The sequence below is a fragment of the Carettochelys insculpta genome, chromosome 1, assembly GCF_033958435.1.
Source record: "Carettochelys insculpta isolate YL-2023 chromosome 1, ASM3395843v1, whole genome shotgun sequence".
Taxonomy (NCBI): domain Eukaryota; kingdom Metazoa; phylum Chordata; order Testudines; family Carettochelyidae; genus Carettochelys; species Carettochelys insculpta.
In genome coordinates, this window is record NC_134137.1 from 211,501,868 (window position 1) to 211,516,663 (window position 14,796).

At 47.5% G+C, this 14,796-nt stretch overlaps 1 pseudogene; it reads right to left on the bottom strand.

Annotated features, from left to right (window-relative positions):
* Positions 1 to 5,423: 5,423 nt before the first annotated feature.
* Positions 5,424 to 12,281, bottom strand: LOC142011308 (OX-2 membrane glycoprotein-like; annotated as a pseudogene).
* Positions 12,282 to 14,796: the final 2,515 nt, after the last annotated feature.

Below are 14,796 nucleotides of genomic sequence, written 5' to 3' on the forward strand. Positions count from 1 at the left end.
TGCCTGTCTGGCAGGAAGACAAATAATGGGAGTGTCAGTCATTAACCGGCTGCACCAGCACTGGGCTTTCACCAGAGCTAATAAACTGCACAAACTGCAGCAGTCACTTCCCACCCCTTCTCCACTTCCCTAAGTCACCTGTTGAGCCCCCTCCTGCAGACACACACTAACCTTCTCCCCAGCAGAGAATCAGCTCTCTCCTACGCATCCTAAGGGTGATTTGCTCATCACGTTACACAGGCTGGTGCAAACTATTACCTACTTCATGGGCAAAGTGGTATGGCACTGAGGGGAAATGGTGGATGCCCCTCTTAATGCAAATATCATATGGATACAACCCTTCACATCCCCATGTGGTTCTCTTCATCGCTGCTCAGTGTCCCTTTGGGAGTTACAGTTGTATTCGACTCACCAAAATACCTGCTCCTTTTCCCCAGCTGAGGTGTTTAGGCCAGGCTAGAAATCCAGCCCTTCACGACTCATAATGTTCCTGCAACCACTTTGTCTGGTTCTCCAGTCCTCCTCACTCCTCATTCTTCATATGCTTCTCCACACACATCACAGAAACCTTCCTCTTCCTGAGCTAAAGACAGATGTACTGAAATCTCCCGCTTTCATCTCTGGCTCTGAAATCTTACCTCTGCTCTTCCAGGGTCCAGAATCTCTAAACCAGAAACTGCCCACCAGAGCCTTAGGACGAGGTGGGTCAGCTACCCCAGGCCCCGCACTTTTTGGGGCCCCTCAGTGGCTGCCCCAGACATCCTATGGAGAGGTTTACCCGAGGCCAGGGGTTGCATGCAACTGCGCTTTCATTCCCCACCTCCCTCCTCATGGGCAGCAGGAGTGGCAGCCTGCTCCATTCCACCTCCTTTTCAGCCCACTGCACCTAGCCTCTCTTGCTGTGGGGTGGGGTGGGGGGCGGGAATCAAACCCCTGCTGCTGCTGTCGCTGCTGCCACATGCAACCCACAGCCCCAGGTACTCCCCCAAGTCTGTTGCTGGGGGAGGAGTAACAGGGTCTGGTGGGGGTGGACTAGAGGGGGGGCAGGATCTGCAGAACCGGAGGGGGTTCCCCAGGGCCTACCCCCAGCTCAGGACAGCCATGACACCCACTCCTGCTTCCTCATGTTCCCCAGCCTCTGGCTGTGGCAAGTCATATCATATAGAACTGTAAGGGACCCCAAGAGGTCTTCAAGTCCAGTCCCCTGCCCTCACAGCAGGACCTAGCACCACACCTATCAGAGTGTGGTTTTTTTTTCAAATCTAACTTGCCCCAGACCCTTGAAGGGCCCATCAAGGACTGAATTTATGAGGCCGGGTTTACAAGACTAATGTTCTAACCGCTGAGATAGACAGAACCCTTCCTTTTCCATCCTCAAATGTGCACACACAAAAGGTTTTATGCCCCCAAGTGAGAGTGCCTCTGTCAAAACAATTCCATTTCAGATGCGCATGATCCAAAGGAAGGAGTCATCATTTTGGGGTGGGGAAATACGTTCCATTTTATGCTGAATTTTGAAAAAATCTGAACTCCACCTTGATTCAAGTTATCCTGTCCCTCAGTCTCTCCTGCTGCCTTCCCCTTGCTGGGTCCTTTGCACATTCAGATTATTCTGAAAACACCTCACTTCTTCTTGAGCCATAGAAGCTTCATAGTCTCACCATAAATCACAGCTATTGCAACAGTCCCTTTACTTGGATATAGCTGTGGGAGACAGTGGTCCTGAGAGAACACTGCTGTATTAGGAGGAGAGTAAAGACATTGCCGCTGGATAAATTGGAGGACTGGGCCAAAAGAAATCTGATGCAGTTCAATAAGGAGAAGTGTAGAGTCCTGCACCTGGGGCGGAAGAATCCCAAACATTGCTACAGGCTGGGGACCGACTGGCTCAGCAGCAGTACGGTGGAAAGGGACCTAGGGGTTATGGTGAATGCAAGGCTGGATATAAGTAAACAGTGTGCCCTTGTAGCCAAGAAAGCTAATGGAATACTGGGGTGCATTAGGAGGAGCATTTTGAGCAGATCTAGAGAAGCAGTTATTCCTCTTTATTTGGCACTGGTGAGGCCACATCTGGAATATTGTGTCCAGTTTTGGGCCCCCCAGTATAAAAAGGATGTGGATTTGCTAGAGCAGGTTCAGCGAAGGGCAACAAAAATGATTAAGGGTCTGGAGCACAAGACCTATGAGGATAGGCTGAGGGATTTGGGCTTGTTTAGTTTACAGAAGAGAAGACTTAGAGGTAATTTAATAGCAGCCTTCAACTTCCTGAAGGGGAGCTCTAAAAGGGAGGGTGAGAAACTGTTCTCAGTGTTGTCAGATGGCAGAACAAGGATTAATGGTCTGAAGTTGAAGAGGGAGAGGAGTAGGTTAGATATTAGGAAAAACTACTTCACCAGGCGGGTGGTGAAGCATTGGAATGCGTTGCCTAGAGAGGTGGTGGATTCTCCATCCCTTGAGGTTTTTAAGTCCCGGCTGGACAAGGTCCTGGCTGGGATGACTTAGGAGGGGTTGATCCTGCTTGAAGCAGGGGGCTGGACTAGATGACCTCCTGAGGTCCCTTCCAGCCCTGTGATTCTGTGATTCTGCTTTTGCCAGCTCTGTCACTGAATCAGCTCATGTCCTTAGCCAGGTCACTTGTCTGCTCAGTGGGCTGACGTTTCCCAGCTGTTGGAAATGAAGGAGATAATGTTTATCCATCGCACAAAGTGCTTCAGTGTGCACAGATGGGCAGTTCTAAGTCACCCATAAGATTATTTCAACAGTTTCTGGGCATATACAGGGTTAGCCAGGAAAGCAAAAGAGACAACAGTGAGGGACTAGAATGGGATTTTCAGTCATGGAAGGGATACTGGTTAAAAAATCTTATTTTATGTCAATTTCTATCAGTGTGGTAGCACCTAGGAATATGTCTACATAAGGATCAAAGATAACCATGTCTGGTCTGGCTCAGCTCACTTGGGTTTGGGTTGTGGAGTGATAAATTGCTGTGTAGATCAAAGCAAGCAATTCTGTGGCACCTTAAAGACAAACAATATTATTTACTAGGTAATGAGGTTCAGAGGAAAGACCCTGGAGCAGATTCTGGAGCAGAACTGATTGGAAAACTAAGAGAAAACTGAGGAATCAGCTAAATACAAGAATTAAAAAGGAGGGAGAGGTGGGCAGAGGAAAGATGGGGAGAGAAAAAAAATCTCTGGGAAGTGTCAATTAAATTAAGTGATATGGCTGCCGTCCCTGCAAATATCAAAGGGGAGGAAATTGTCCTCATAATGCACAAGATAATTGAGATCTTTGTTGAGTCTACAGTGATAGGTATCAAACTTGTAAATGAATTCCAATTCAGATGTCTTCCTTTGTAATTTGGCGTTAAAATCTTTTTGTGTAATACAAAGTTGTTGCAATACAAAGCTCCTGCCATGGCTCCCTGGCACCTCTGCCGGCTGTGCCTCCTGAGCCCTGAGCATGGACGGCAGGTCCTCAGCCCTAGCTGTAGGCCACTGCTCTCCAGTCCCAGCCACAGCTCCCTGGCCACTTCTGCTAGATCAACTGGACACAGCTCCAAGCGCTCTTTTGAAAGAATGGAGCAGGAAATGCCATGGATGGGGTCATATGGCTGACAAGCCCATCTGGGGCTATGGCCAGCCACTCTCTCCCAAACAGCACCCCACCCTGCACATGCTGAGGCCTGCTGAGGTTCCCCAAGCAACATAGAGCCCATGAAGGGACCAGATGCCCAGCCCACAGCTAAATGGATCCCCAGCAGCTACTCCTGGTCTGAGAGCTGTCCATCCTGGATGCCGTGGTCAGCATTCTGGCCAAGGTGGTCGCAGTCACCTCCACCTCCTACTGGGGGTGAGCCCTCCCACCGGGGCCATGGATCCCCTCTATGTGGGACCCCGCTGGCAGTCCCACCCCAAGTGCTCCAGCCCCTCTGGAGCCACCCCTGCAGCTCTGACTGGTGTGAGTGGCTGGTGATGTGGGACTGGGATGACACCAGATGGCTCCAGATTTCAGGATGAGCAAGTGGACCTTCCTGGCTTGCCCCCACCCTCAGAGAGCAGGCACCCACATGTGGCCCACCCCCGCCCTTGAGAAGTGGGTCATCATCACCATATGGAAGCTGGCCACTCCCGACAGCTACCGGTCCATGAAGTATCAGTTCAGGGTGGGCAAGGCCACTGCCAGGGCTGTCCTCATAGGCATAAAGCAAGCCCAGGTCACACACCCACTACAGGGAGGTGAGAGGGGATGCCTGGGCAAGGGGGACCCTTGGTGGCAAGGAGCCGGGGTACAGGGCTGGGCACACCCCATCAAGCCCTCACAAGCATGCATGCCATCCTCCCATGCAGGTCATCCACATTCTCAATACCATGGTGCTCCACAGGGTCATCTGCATAAGGAATCTGGACGCAGCCATCACAGGCTTTGCTGCAGTCAGATACCCAAACTGCTTCAGCATCCTGGAAAAGATATATATCCCCACCTATGCTCTGGACCACAGCACCAGCTGCTACATATGCCACAAACTTGGTAGTGTTCCAGACGCTGGTGGACTCAAAGGGCTGGTTCATGGACGTCTACATGGGCTGGGCAGGCCAGACACAAGACGTTCGTGTGTCACGGAATTCTGGCCTCTGCATCCCCCCTTGAGAGCTCCCAGTCGGGGATGTCACCACACCCTTCTGCATGGTGGGGGATGCTGCCTGTCCTCTCAAGCTCTGGCTAATGCAGCCCTATACCAGCCACCTCGAATCCACCCAGGAGCTTTACAATGCCAGGCTAACCCAGGCCCACAATGTGGTCAAGTGAGCCTTCAGGCGCCTAAAAGGGCCGGTTCAGGTGCCTCCTCACACACGTGGAAATCAGGCTGTGGAACCTCCCCCAGGTGACCAAAAATGAAATATTTTTATATTGATGATACTTTCTGTACAAAATTTAATTTCTTAAAAAGGGACTCTGTGGTGTCCTTTTCTAGGGCCTGGTTTTCAATAAGAGTTTAGGTTGAACTTAGCCACTTTGTGTTCCACTGACTTTAAGGGCTGTTAAGATCAAATTCAGTACTTCTGCTTTTATGAGGTATAATCCTAAATTTGACCTTGCAAGACCAACTTTAGGGTAGTTTAGACATGGCAGCTCTGTAAAAGTTGATATTCTTGGCTTCCTGGAGGTGTAGTAACTCCAGTGTACTAACTTGAGCGCATTGTTGCACTAAAAAGAAGCCCTCAGATACAAGCCATTGAGTAAAAGCAGACTTCACAGGGCAAGTTGATGACCAGGCAAGATTTAACCACAACTGCATTTCTGCTTTAATTCACTGGAGGAGAGCAAACCTCTGGATAACTATTCTTACCTTCTTAATGGCTTTTCTCTGCTCTTCACTCTGCAGGCTGTCCTGTTCCAACACCCAGCTCTAACCTACCTTTTCATTCTTCATATCCTTCACATTGTTCTGTTGGGTGCATTGCTCCTTTCCTCCCCAGAGGACGGTTTACTATACAAGTCAAGGGCTGGTGGTTCTTTGATGCCATGCCAGGGGCATCTGAGACACCTTACTTGTCACTGTGACTGTTCTGTTTGCATTCTGAACTGTGTGTATCACAGGCTGGCTAATCAGGATACCCTGAGGCTGTAATGTAATTTCTGGAGCACGTTTTTTTGTCCCTGAGCAGACTGCAGTGAAGAGCCCCTTAGTACTGATATTTGGCTGGAGGTCAGTGCTTACTGCAGAGATCCCTAGGAGAAAAAGTAGAGTGCAATGAAAATGATAATATTTCTTGCCCAGTAACCAAAACCAGACTATTTGTGGTATGCCAAATATGTTCCTTAGATTTAATTTGTTCAATATTATCTGCTGTTTGGTAAGGGGTTTTATGAAGGTTGTGTAGGGTTGGAAATTTAAGAAAATTGACACCTTCTCCATAGATCTGTAAGAAACTCCCAGCATATTTGCAAAGCCTGATCTTGTGATGGGAAAATGTGCTGATAAACACTTTTGAGACACCAAGGTTGTGTCTACACTACAAAAATAACTTCAAAGTTGCTTACTTCAAAGAACAACTTTGAAGTAAGCAACTTCAAAGCTGAGCATCTACACACACCCTACTTCAGAGTTAAACCTTGAAGTAGGGCACTACTCCATTCCCGGGACTGGAGTAAGGACTTCAAAGTTGGGCTCCCTACTTTGAAGTTAATGTCAAAGTAAGGGAAAAGGTGTGTAGACTCTCTGCTGGCTACTTCGAAGTAGCGCCTAACTTTGAAGCTGACTTCAAAGTTAATTCCTAGTGTAGACACCCCCGATGGTCTTAGTGGAGATGCTGCACTTGGTGTACATTACTAAGGCCTTGATTTCATTTGTGATCATGCAGAAATTGCAGGGTCCATAATATTAGGCTTCCAGTGTAATTTTGACAACAAGAGCCCCTGCTGACTGCCTGTCAGTTTTTCCAAATTATTTCATATAACATGGGTCCAGGCTTTCTTTTCTATCATTTCCATGTCTTGACCTCAATTCAGCTGCAATTTGATAAGAATCTGGCCACTGAAGTAGAACTCCGCTTATTACGACAATCTGTAAACCACAAATTACTCTTTCTGTCCTATGACTGCAAGAGAATCAACAAGCCACTGCATCATGAATGATACCTTGGAATAGATGCTAACTACTTATACTATACTAGCTGTTCAACCTTGTATTTAGTTGTGGTACTCTAAGTGCCTTTTCCAGGAAAGAGTAGCCGATGTAGCTCCAAATCTCTCTCACCAACAGAAGTTGATCCAATAGAAAATTACATAGACATTTTGGATCCAGTCCCCTAGAGGGCACTGTGTAGTCAGAGGAAAAAAAATGGTTTAAAACTCAGGTTGTACAACAGAGCAAGTTTCTGCACAGAAGGAGACACATGGAAATGTATTGAAGATGCACTTATAACAGGCTTCATCCTCCAGTGTCACACCATGAAAAGTGATGGATGATGAGTTTAGGGTTGAGCCACTGCAGCAAAGGCCCCCACTGAAAGGGCCCATGACTGTGGTTCCATATACCAGGCTGTAGGTATCTATGGTTTTGTATGAAGATCCTTCCAGCTTCTGCCAGGAGACTTTTAAAACATCAGAAGACTATGTAAAGTTACATTTCAGGGTCACATTTACACCTACAGCTGTTGGAGGAACTTTCTCATGTCACTGCTTCATTGGCACCTGCAAAGAGAGTTAACATCAAGGATCAAATTAAAAAAGAGTCTGCCCCTTCCATGGAGGCAATTCTACAACAGCCCTGGGATGCCACTTGGTGCATGTATGTATTTTACACAGGTCCAAGATATGGTGTATGTGTGTTATGAAGCTCAGATCCTAACAGCTGCCTAGGTCTTCTGTGCAAGGGATACACTGTCTTTGCCTGTGATGTCATGCAAAAGTAATTATGTACACAGCTTGAGGGTTTTCAGGCTAGGTTAACAGCTGGCCGTCTACAAAGGAGGTGTTAAATACCTATCTCATAGAACTGATTCCCCTTCCCTCACAACAGGACCTATTTGCCCTTGATCCCTAAATGTCCCCCTCAAGGATTGGGCTCATAACTCTGGGTTTAGCAGGCTAGTTCTCAAGCCATTGAGCTGTTCCTCCCACTCAAATTTCCTTCTCTCTCGCTCTCTCAAGAGCATCTCTACGCCCCCCAAAGAATGGCCAGACAATCAGTCATATGAACCTTGTTTTACTCAACTACTACATGGAAAAATACACCCTGTTGACTTTCTTCTGAAATCCTCTTCTACCTCTACTCTATTTGGCCTGCTCCTGTCTGGCAAGACAGTGACAAGTGAAAATCATTGGAACTTGCAATGACTCTACCCAGAAGTGAGATGAGAGTTGCCATCACAACACTCAAGAAGTTCACAAAAGAGCCCTCATTTAGGCAAGTGTGAGCAGAGAGGGTACAAAATGAAAAGTCTTCACTGAAATCCTCACCTAGATGTGAAGTCATAAAATAAAAGACCAGCTTTGCAGTCAGAACAGCCTGATGCACTTGAGTTCCATTTCAGACCTGCAAAGAAATAGTACCAGATATAAGGGGTTTAAAATGTTTTCCTAGCGGGGCCTAGATTTATACAGATTAACTCACAGAAACCATCGTTTCACCTCCCTGTCATGTGAATTAGCCTCCCTCTCTGTCACTGACCACTGTCAGAGGTGTGGCATCACCAGCACAAAGGTTAGACCGATCATCTAGAGTATCATGATACCACAGAAACACCTCTTACAGCAAAGGAGCATCAGGGGAGGATATAGTTGTAGTTTTCATGTGACTAACATGTTTTACATTATTTCACAAGCTTATCACCCAGAAATCCTTTTGCTTTTCACTCAACCTCCCTGGCCTGTTTGGTCTGAGCTCATCTTCCTTTGTCTGCCACCTTGCCCTCTCTATATCCTGCCCAGTCCCTGTCACCCCAAGGACGTCCCTCTCCCACTAGTACTGCCCAGCTCTTCCCTTCCCAGCAGAGAAACCTATGCTGACTCATTTGTTCCCTTCAAAGGGGCTCAGAGGGAGGAACTGAGTGGCTATAGAAAAATGTATCAAAGCAAATGTTAAAAAATGCAGATAGTGGACAGGTTGAGAAAAAGTTCCTGTGCATTTGGAGCTCATACTTGGATTACCTACAAATAGAAGTTTAGCTTAAGAGATATATAGTGCACATGCTATGTCATCAGCAAGAGGAACTGCACGGCCAGTGAAATACTACATGCTGAATCATCTAGTGCATCATGAGACTGATCCAGCCTCTGTGCTGGTGATGCTTCCTCAAAGAAGACTTATGACGAGCACCTAGACTTTTCTTCCCTGTTCTCTTATGATCTAAAACACCCAAAAGGCAACGCAGGTGAGCTTAGTTTCCCAAAACAGCGCTTCCGCCTCACTCATTTGTCATTTACAAGCAAAACTGAAGTACAGCATGAGAATAAAGGGCATCTCCTGTCACTTATCACCAGAGCCTGGAAAGCTGATATCAGGATAGTGCAGAGCAGCGAGAGCCCAGCCCACAAGCGTCTGAGGTGTTGGACTTTTATCTTTAATTTCCTTCCTGTACTGCAGGGACAGTCTGTCAGAGCGTCCTAGATTCTTCCTCTGATATCTCCCCAGTTCTTTTATGAACCAGGCAGATTTTGATCTGTGCCATGAATGTTAAGGCACTCTATCCACTCTCTCTCTGTGAATTTCACTGCTCCTAGTCCATACTCAGACAGACTGTTTAGTAGCTGTTGGAATCCTAAAACGAGGGCCTAGAATAGGAGCTTGAGTCAAATTGTTTTTTAAGACCAGATTTCTAACTCCACTTCAGAATAGCAACAAGGAAAACAGCTTTAAAAAACTTGAAGGCATTTTCTCTAGCTAGTGCTTTTGCTTTTGGACTTTAATCATGGGCATGAGAATAGGCTGGTCTGTTTCATTTCTGTTCTAAATCAGTTTAACTTTCTGTCTCCCAAGCACGAATGACTGCTACTATGTTGGGGTGCAAACACAGCAGGGGACCGTTCATTTTGTCTCTCTTTGGCTGCATCTACACTGAGCTAAAATTGATTTTATTAAAATCAATTTATTAATGTTGGGTTTTATCAATTCAATTTTGAGCATCCTCACATTCCCATGTGCTCCCCACAAAATTAACTTTTTGCTGTCACCAAAATTGACTGTTGCAGCAGTGTATTGTGGGAAACTGTCCTACAGTCCCCTGAGCCCTGTAGCATTCTGACTATTTTCACTGCGGCAGCTTGGGGAAAAATGCCCCACAAGTGGTTGTGGGTATCTGACGACATCTTCCGACATTTCATTTCTTATATTTCATTTCCCTCATTCCCCGGCCATGTTAACCAAATGTCCCTTTTCCCAGGCGGGGTCAGGTTTGCCTGTATGAGAGATGTGTTTTTGGTAACTGAGGAGAGGGCAGGGATAGTAAAGCACTTAGGAAAGGTTAGAAAAAAGATTTTGGGTTTCCCAACCGACACGTTTACCAGATAGGATGTGAAAGCACTGGATCTTTGGGGGCTTGGATCTGGATTTAGACCTCCTGGCATAGGAGATCTTCAGATCAATAATTTTGGCTCAAAGGCCCAAGAGCCAGCCCAGGGCACCAAGAGGAGTGTCCCTCCTGGACTGGGTGAAAGGTGCAGACCCTTCTGGACCTGTGGGGAGAGCAGGATCTACTCCAAGACCCCAAGGTGAAGTGCCATAATGCCCAAGACCACCCCGGCGGAGTGAGGTCACCTCCCCTTGCAGCATAGAAGAATCCAGACGAAGGTGAAGGAGCTCCAGCAGGGGTACAACTGTGCCCAGGATGCTGTCCGGTGCTCCGGGGCAGGACCCACCACCTTCCCCTATTACCAGCAGGCCCAGGCTTGGATCTAGGCTTAGACCTGGCAAAGCAGACCCTCAGAACAAGAATTTTCATCCTTGCAACTACTACAAAACCTGGAAATGTATGTGTAAATAGTAGATATGAGCAAAACACACTGAAAATGCCATGTATCATAAAATCAGCTATAGCCCGGTTGGTCATTGCAAGGCTTTCTTACAGAAATGTGGTCATTGTAATTGCAGAGCTAGTACATTGACTTCAATGGCCTTTGGATAAAGCCCATACAAAAATTTGCTCTGACTATAGCCAGCCTCAAAAATTGTGACCACCCAAGGATACTTTCCCCAGTTCGATAAATGACCCCCGACTAAAGCCAGCCCCCTGCCCTTTGGATAAAGCTCATACAAAAATTTTTCTCTGAGAGGACAGCCATTCTAGTGACCACGTATTTTCTTCTGTTGCCCAAAAATCATATCCACCAAGAGAGACTTCCCCCGACGGCTGAAAGACCCCCTACTACAGCCAGCCCCTGAAAATCATGATTGCCCAGGGACACTTCCCTTTGGCAGAGAAAAGACCCACAAATAGCAGCCAGCCTCCCAATATCCTACCCACTGAGGGAGACGTTTCCTGGGCAGCCACAGGACCCTCACTGCCTGCAAGCTGCCTGGTGCAGCATATCCTTTTATTAGTTCGGGGTCAAGCCACATTGATGCGGCCGAGTGCACGGAAGTTCCAGACTGCGAGGCACTTCTGTGGGAGGGAAGGGAAAGGATGTAGAGGACAAAATGTAAGAGGCTGAAAATAAGTTTCTCATCCTATCATACAAGCATGACTCCCACCCACAGCCTAAACTGCCAGGTGGTGTGTGTGGCGGGGGAGGGAAGTGGCTGGCTCCAGGAAGCGCAGAAAAAAAAAAAAAAGCAGCTAGCAGAGATAGACACAGAACCACAGTCCCCACAGCCATGCTACTAGCAAAGAAAGAAAGAGAGAAGATTTTTCAGCCTCTCATCCCTACAGCCAGGGGCTTCCAGGTGCCAAACTGAAACTGTCTTCCTGTTGCCTAATTCCTCTGCACGTGACAGCAATGGAGATGGAAGAGGCCAGAGAGAAGAACCAACCGTGAGACATTGTGGGACACATTCAGGCCATGTCTGGAGGCTAATGAATTTGATTTAAAGACATGGCACTTCCTCACTACCAGTCATTCAGAATTTTAAATTCAAACTAAACACTATGCCCGTCAGGTTATTACGATATTATGATATCGTTACTATGTCGATTTTAGTGCATCATAAATTGAGCTAATGGAACTTACAGTGAAGACAGGCACTTGGTAAAATCTGACTAAATGACTTAAAAATTGATATTATCTTGTAAAGTAGACATAGCATTCCTGTTCCCCATCTCCTCTGTGAGCTAAGGTAATTGCAGCTGACACCTGAGTGCCTGTTTGGCAGGAAGACAAATAATGGGAGTGTCAGTCATTAACCGGCTGCACCAGCACTGCACTTTCACCAGAGCTAATAGACTGCACAAACTGCAGCACTCTCTTCCCACCCCTTCTCCACTTCCCTAAGTCACCTGTTGAGCCCCCTCCTGCAGACACACACTAACCTTCTCCCCAGCAGAGAATCAGCTCTCTCCTACGCATCCTAAGGGTGATTTGCTCATCACGTAACTCAGGCTGGTGCAAACTATTACCTACTTCATGGGCAAAGTGGTATGGCACTGAGGGGAGACTGCAGATCCCCTTCATAATGCAAATATCATATGGATACAACCCTTCACATCCCAGTGTGGTTCCCTTAATCACTGCCCAATGTCTCTTCAGGAGTTACAGTTGTATTCGACTCTCCGGAAAACCTGCTTCTTTTCCCCAGCTGAGGTAGTTAAGCCAGGCAGGAAATCCAGCTCTTCATGACTCATAATGTTCCTGGAACACTCAGAAACTTCCCTGTACAGTCCCTACTTCCCTCTTCCAGGGCTAAAAACAGGTGTACTCAAACCTCCCCACTGTCATCTCTGGCTCTGAAGCCTCCACTCTACTCTCCCAGGCTCCAGAATCTCTACGCCAGACAATGCCCACCAAAGCCACCCTACCCATAGGATGAGGTGGGATGGCTACCCCAGGCCCCGTGGTGCCTGCCCCAGCCATTCTATTGATGGGTTGGGGATTACCTAAGGCCAGGCCATGGCAACAGGATTTTCCCCACCACCACCCTTTACGTGGGTGGCAGGAGCAACAGCCTGCTTCTCTCTACCTCCCTTCCTGCCCGTTTCACAGAGATTCTCTGCAGCGACCTCAGGGGGAGAAAGGGGTGGTGGAGTAGGGAGGGTGTTCTGCTGCTGGTACAGCCATTGCCACATGCAACCTGGTTGCTGGGATTGCTGTGGGGAGAGGGTAACAAGATCAGGTAGGGGTGGCCACGGGGAGGGGCAGGGTCTGGGATCAAACATCCACAGGCCAAACACCACTTCTGGCCCAGGCCAAACACCATTTCTCATTGAAACCATCTTCATAACTTGTACCTGTCATTTCCTTCTTTGCTTTTCAGAGGAAACCTGCCATCATTGATCTTTGTTTCCTTCTCTTTCTTGGTTCAGAGGCTTAGTGGGCACACAGCTATGCCATGGCCCAATGCCATTATTTACTTACAAAGTCCTACAAGGGCAGCAGATATGTTGCAAACAAGTGAAGACACAGTCCTTGTACAAAGTAAATCTTTAGACCTAAGGTCTCAAATGAAGTGGGTTTTATCACTGAAAGCTTATTCCCGAATAAACTAGTTAGTCTCTAAGGTACTGCAGGATCCCTTATTCTTGTAGACATCGTAACGTGTCATAAGCGTGGCGGGATCTCCAGCCCCATGCCTCTTCTGAGGGCTTTCTTGACACCCTCAGGCCCCAATGGCTTAGTCCCTATCCCTCAGTCAGGCCCAGAGACCTTGTCAGGCTTCAGCAACCTAGTCAGTGCTTCCCCTTCCTTGGGGTCACAGGGGTGGTGTAGGGGAGTCCAGGCCCTCCCACTCCACCGGGATCCAGCCCAGGGCCCTATTGATGGTGTGTGTGTCTCTCTGACTACCAACTCAACAGGGATTCCCACTGCAACATACTGAGCTAGTAGGACACCTCCCAGCTCCCTGCCTTGGGCTACTTCCTACCCCATCTCTGGTGAGGTGCACCATCCCAGCTCTAGCTGCTCCTCCTCAGACTGATGGTTCTGCTGCTGCAGTCGTAGCTTATCACTGCCGCTCGGGCTGCTGCTGCTCCCAGGATAAAGGCCAGGGAGACCAGTCAGTGTGAGCTGGCCACCAGGGGAGAAGGAGCAACTCTTGAAGTTTGAGGTATAGGTAACAACTGTGCATTGTAGGTCAGGAACAGGCAGTTAGAGATGAATTCTAGAAAGTTCTCCAGTGGGCCGGTTGCATGTGTAACAGAGCTTGCCCTCATGTTTCTTATTTAGTGCCTAGAACAAAGGACACCAACAGCGAAGGAGCTTGGAGTAGGGGGACAGAAGAGTTATATAAATCTTTTGTTAACAAAAGTGGCCTTTGAGCCTATATAAACAAATCCCAAATTTTGCTTTGCTTTAAAAAATAAATAAATCTATAGCCATTTTTAGGATCTGGGCTTGCTAGGAGAATGTAACTGGGAGAGGAGGGGGGGATGTGGCTCTTCTGTTCCTGTACCTTAAAAGGAAAGTCCAGAGAGGTTCACGGGAGAGGGATAGCTCAGTGGTTTGAGCATTGGCTTGCTAAACCCACAGTTGTGACTTCCATTCTTGAGCGGACCCTTTAGGAATCTGGGGAGGCGCCTTTTCCACCCAGCAAGCCAGGCCCCCACCTCCCTGACTAGTGTGGAGATGGTACACCCCATCACATAAGAAACACAGGCTGGGACCAAGGGAGAAGGACACATGTTAACACAGGCAGGTGAGATTTGTTAAGTTCACATCTTGTTGATTCTGTTGTACAAGAGAACCCTCCTTCAGCTGAACATGCCGAAAAGTTCTGATCATCTTGGCCAATAGCCACTTATGGACCTGCCTGCCATGAACTTATCTAATTCATTTGGAAGATAGTTACTCTTTTGGCTTTCACAATATCCCCTGTCAATGAGATCCAGTGACTGACTGAGTTGCAGGAAGAAATGCTTTAAAGCTACTTCCTAGTGCAAGCTAATATATGGAGATATACCTATCTCATAGAACTGGAAGGGACCTTTGGAGATCACCAAGTCCAGCATGCTGCATTCACAGTGGGACCTATTACCATCCCTGGCAATTTTTTTTAAATATATTTGCCCCAGATTCCTAAAGGGTCCCCTCAAGAATGGAAGTTACACATGAAGTTGCAAGTTCTGTTACACATCCAACAGGTCCACTGGAGAACTTTCTAGAATTCACCTTCTAACTGCCTGTTCCTAAAACCTGATCTACAAT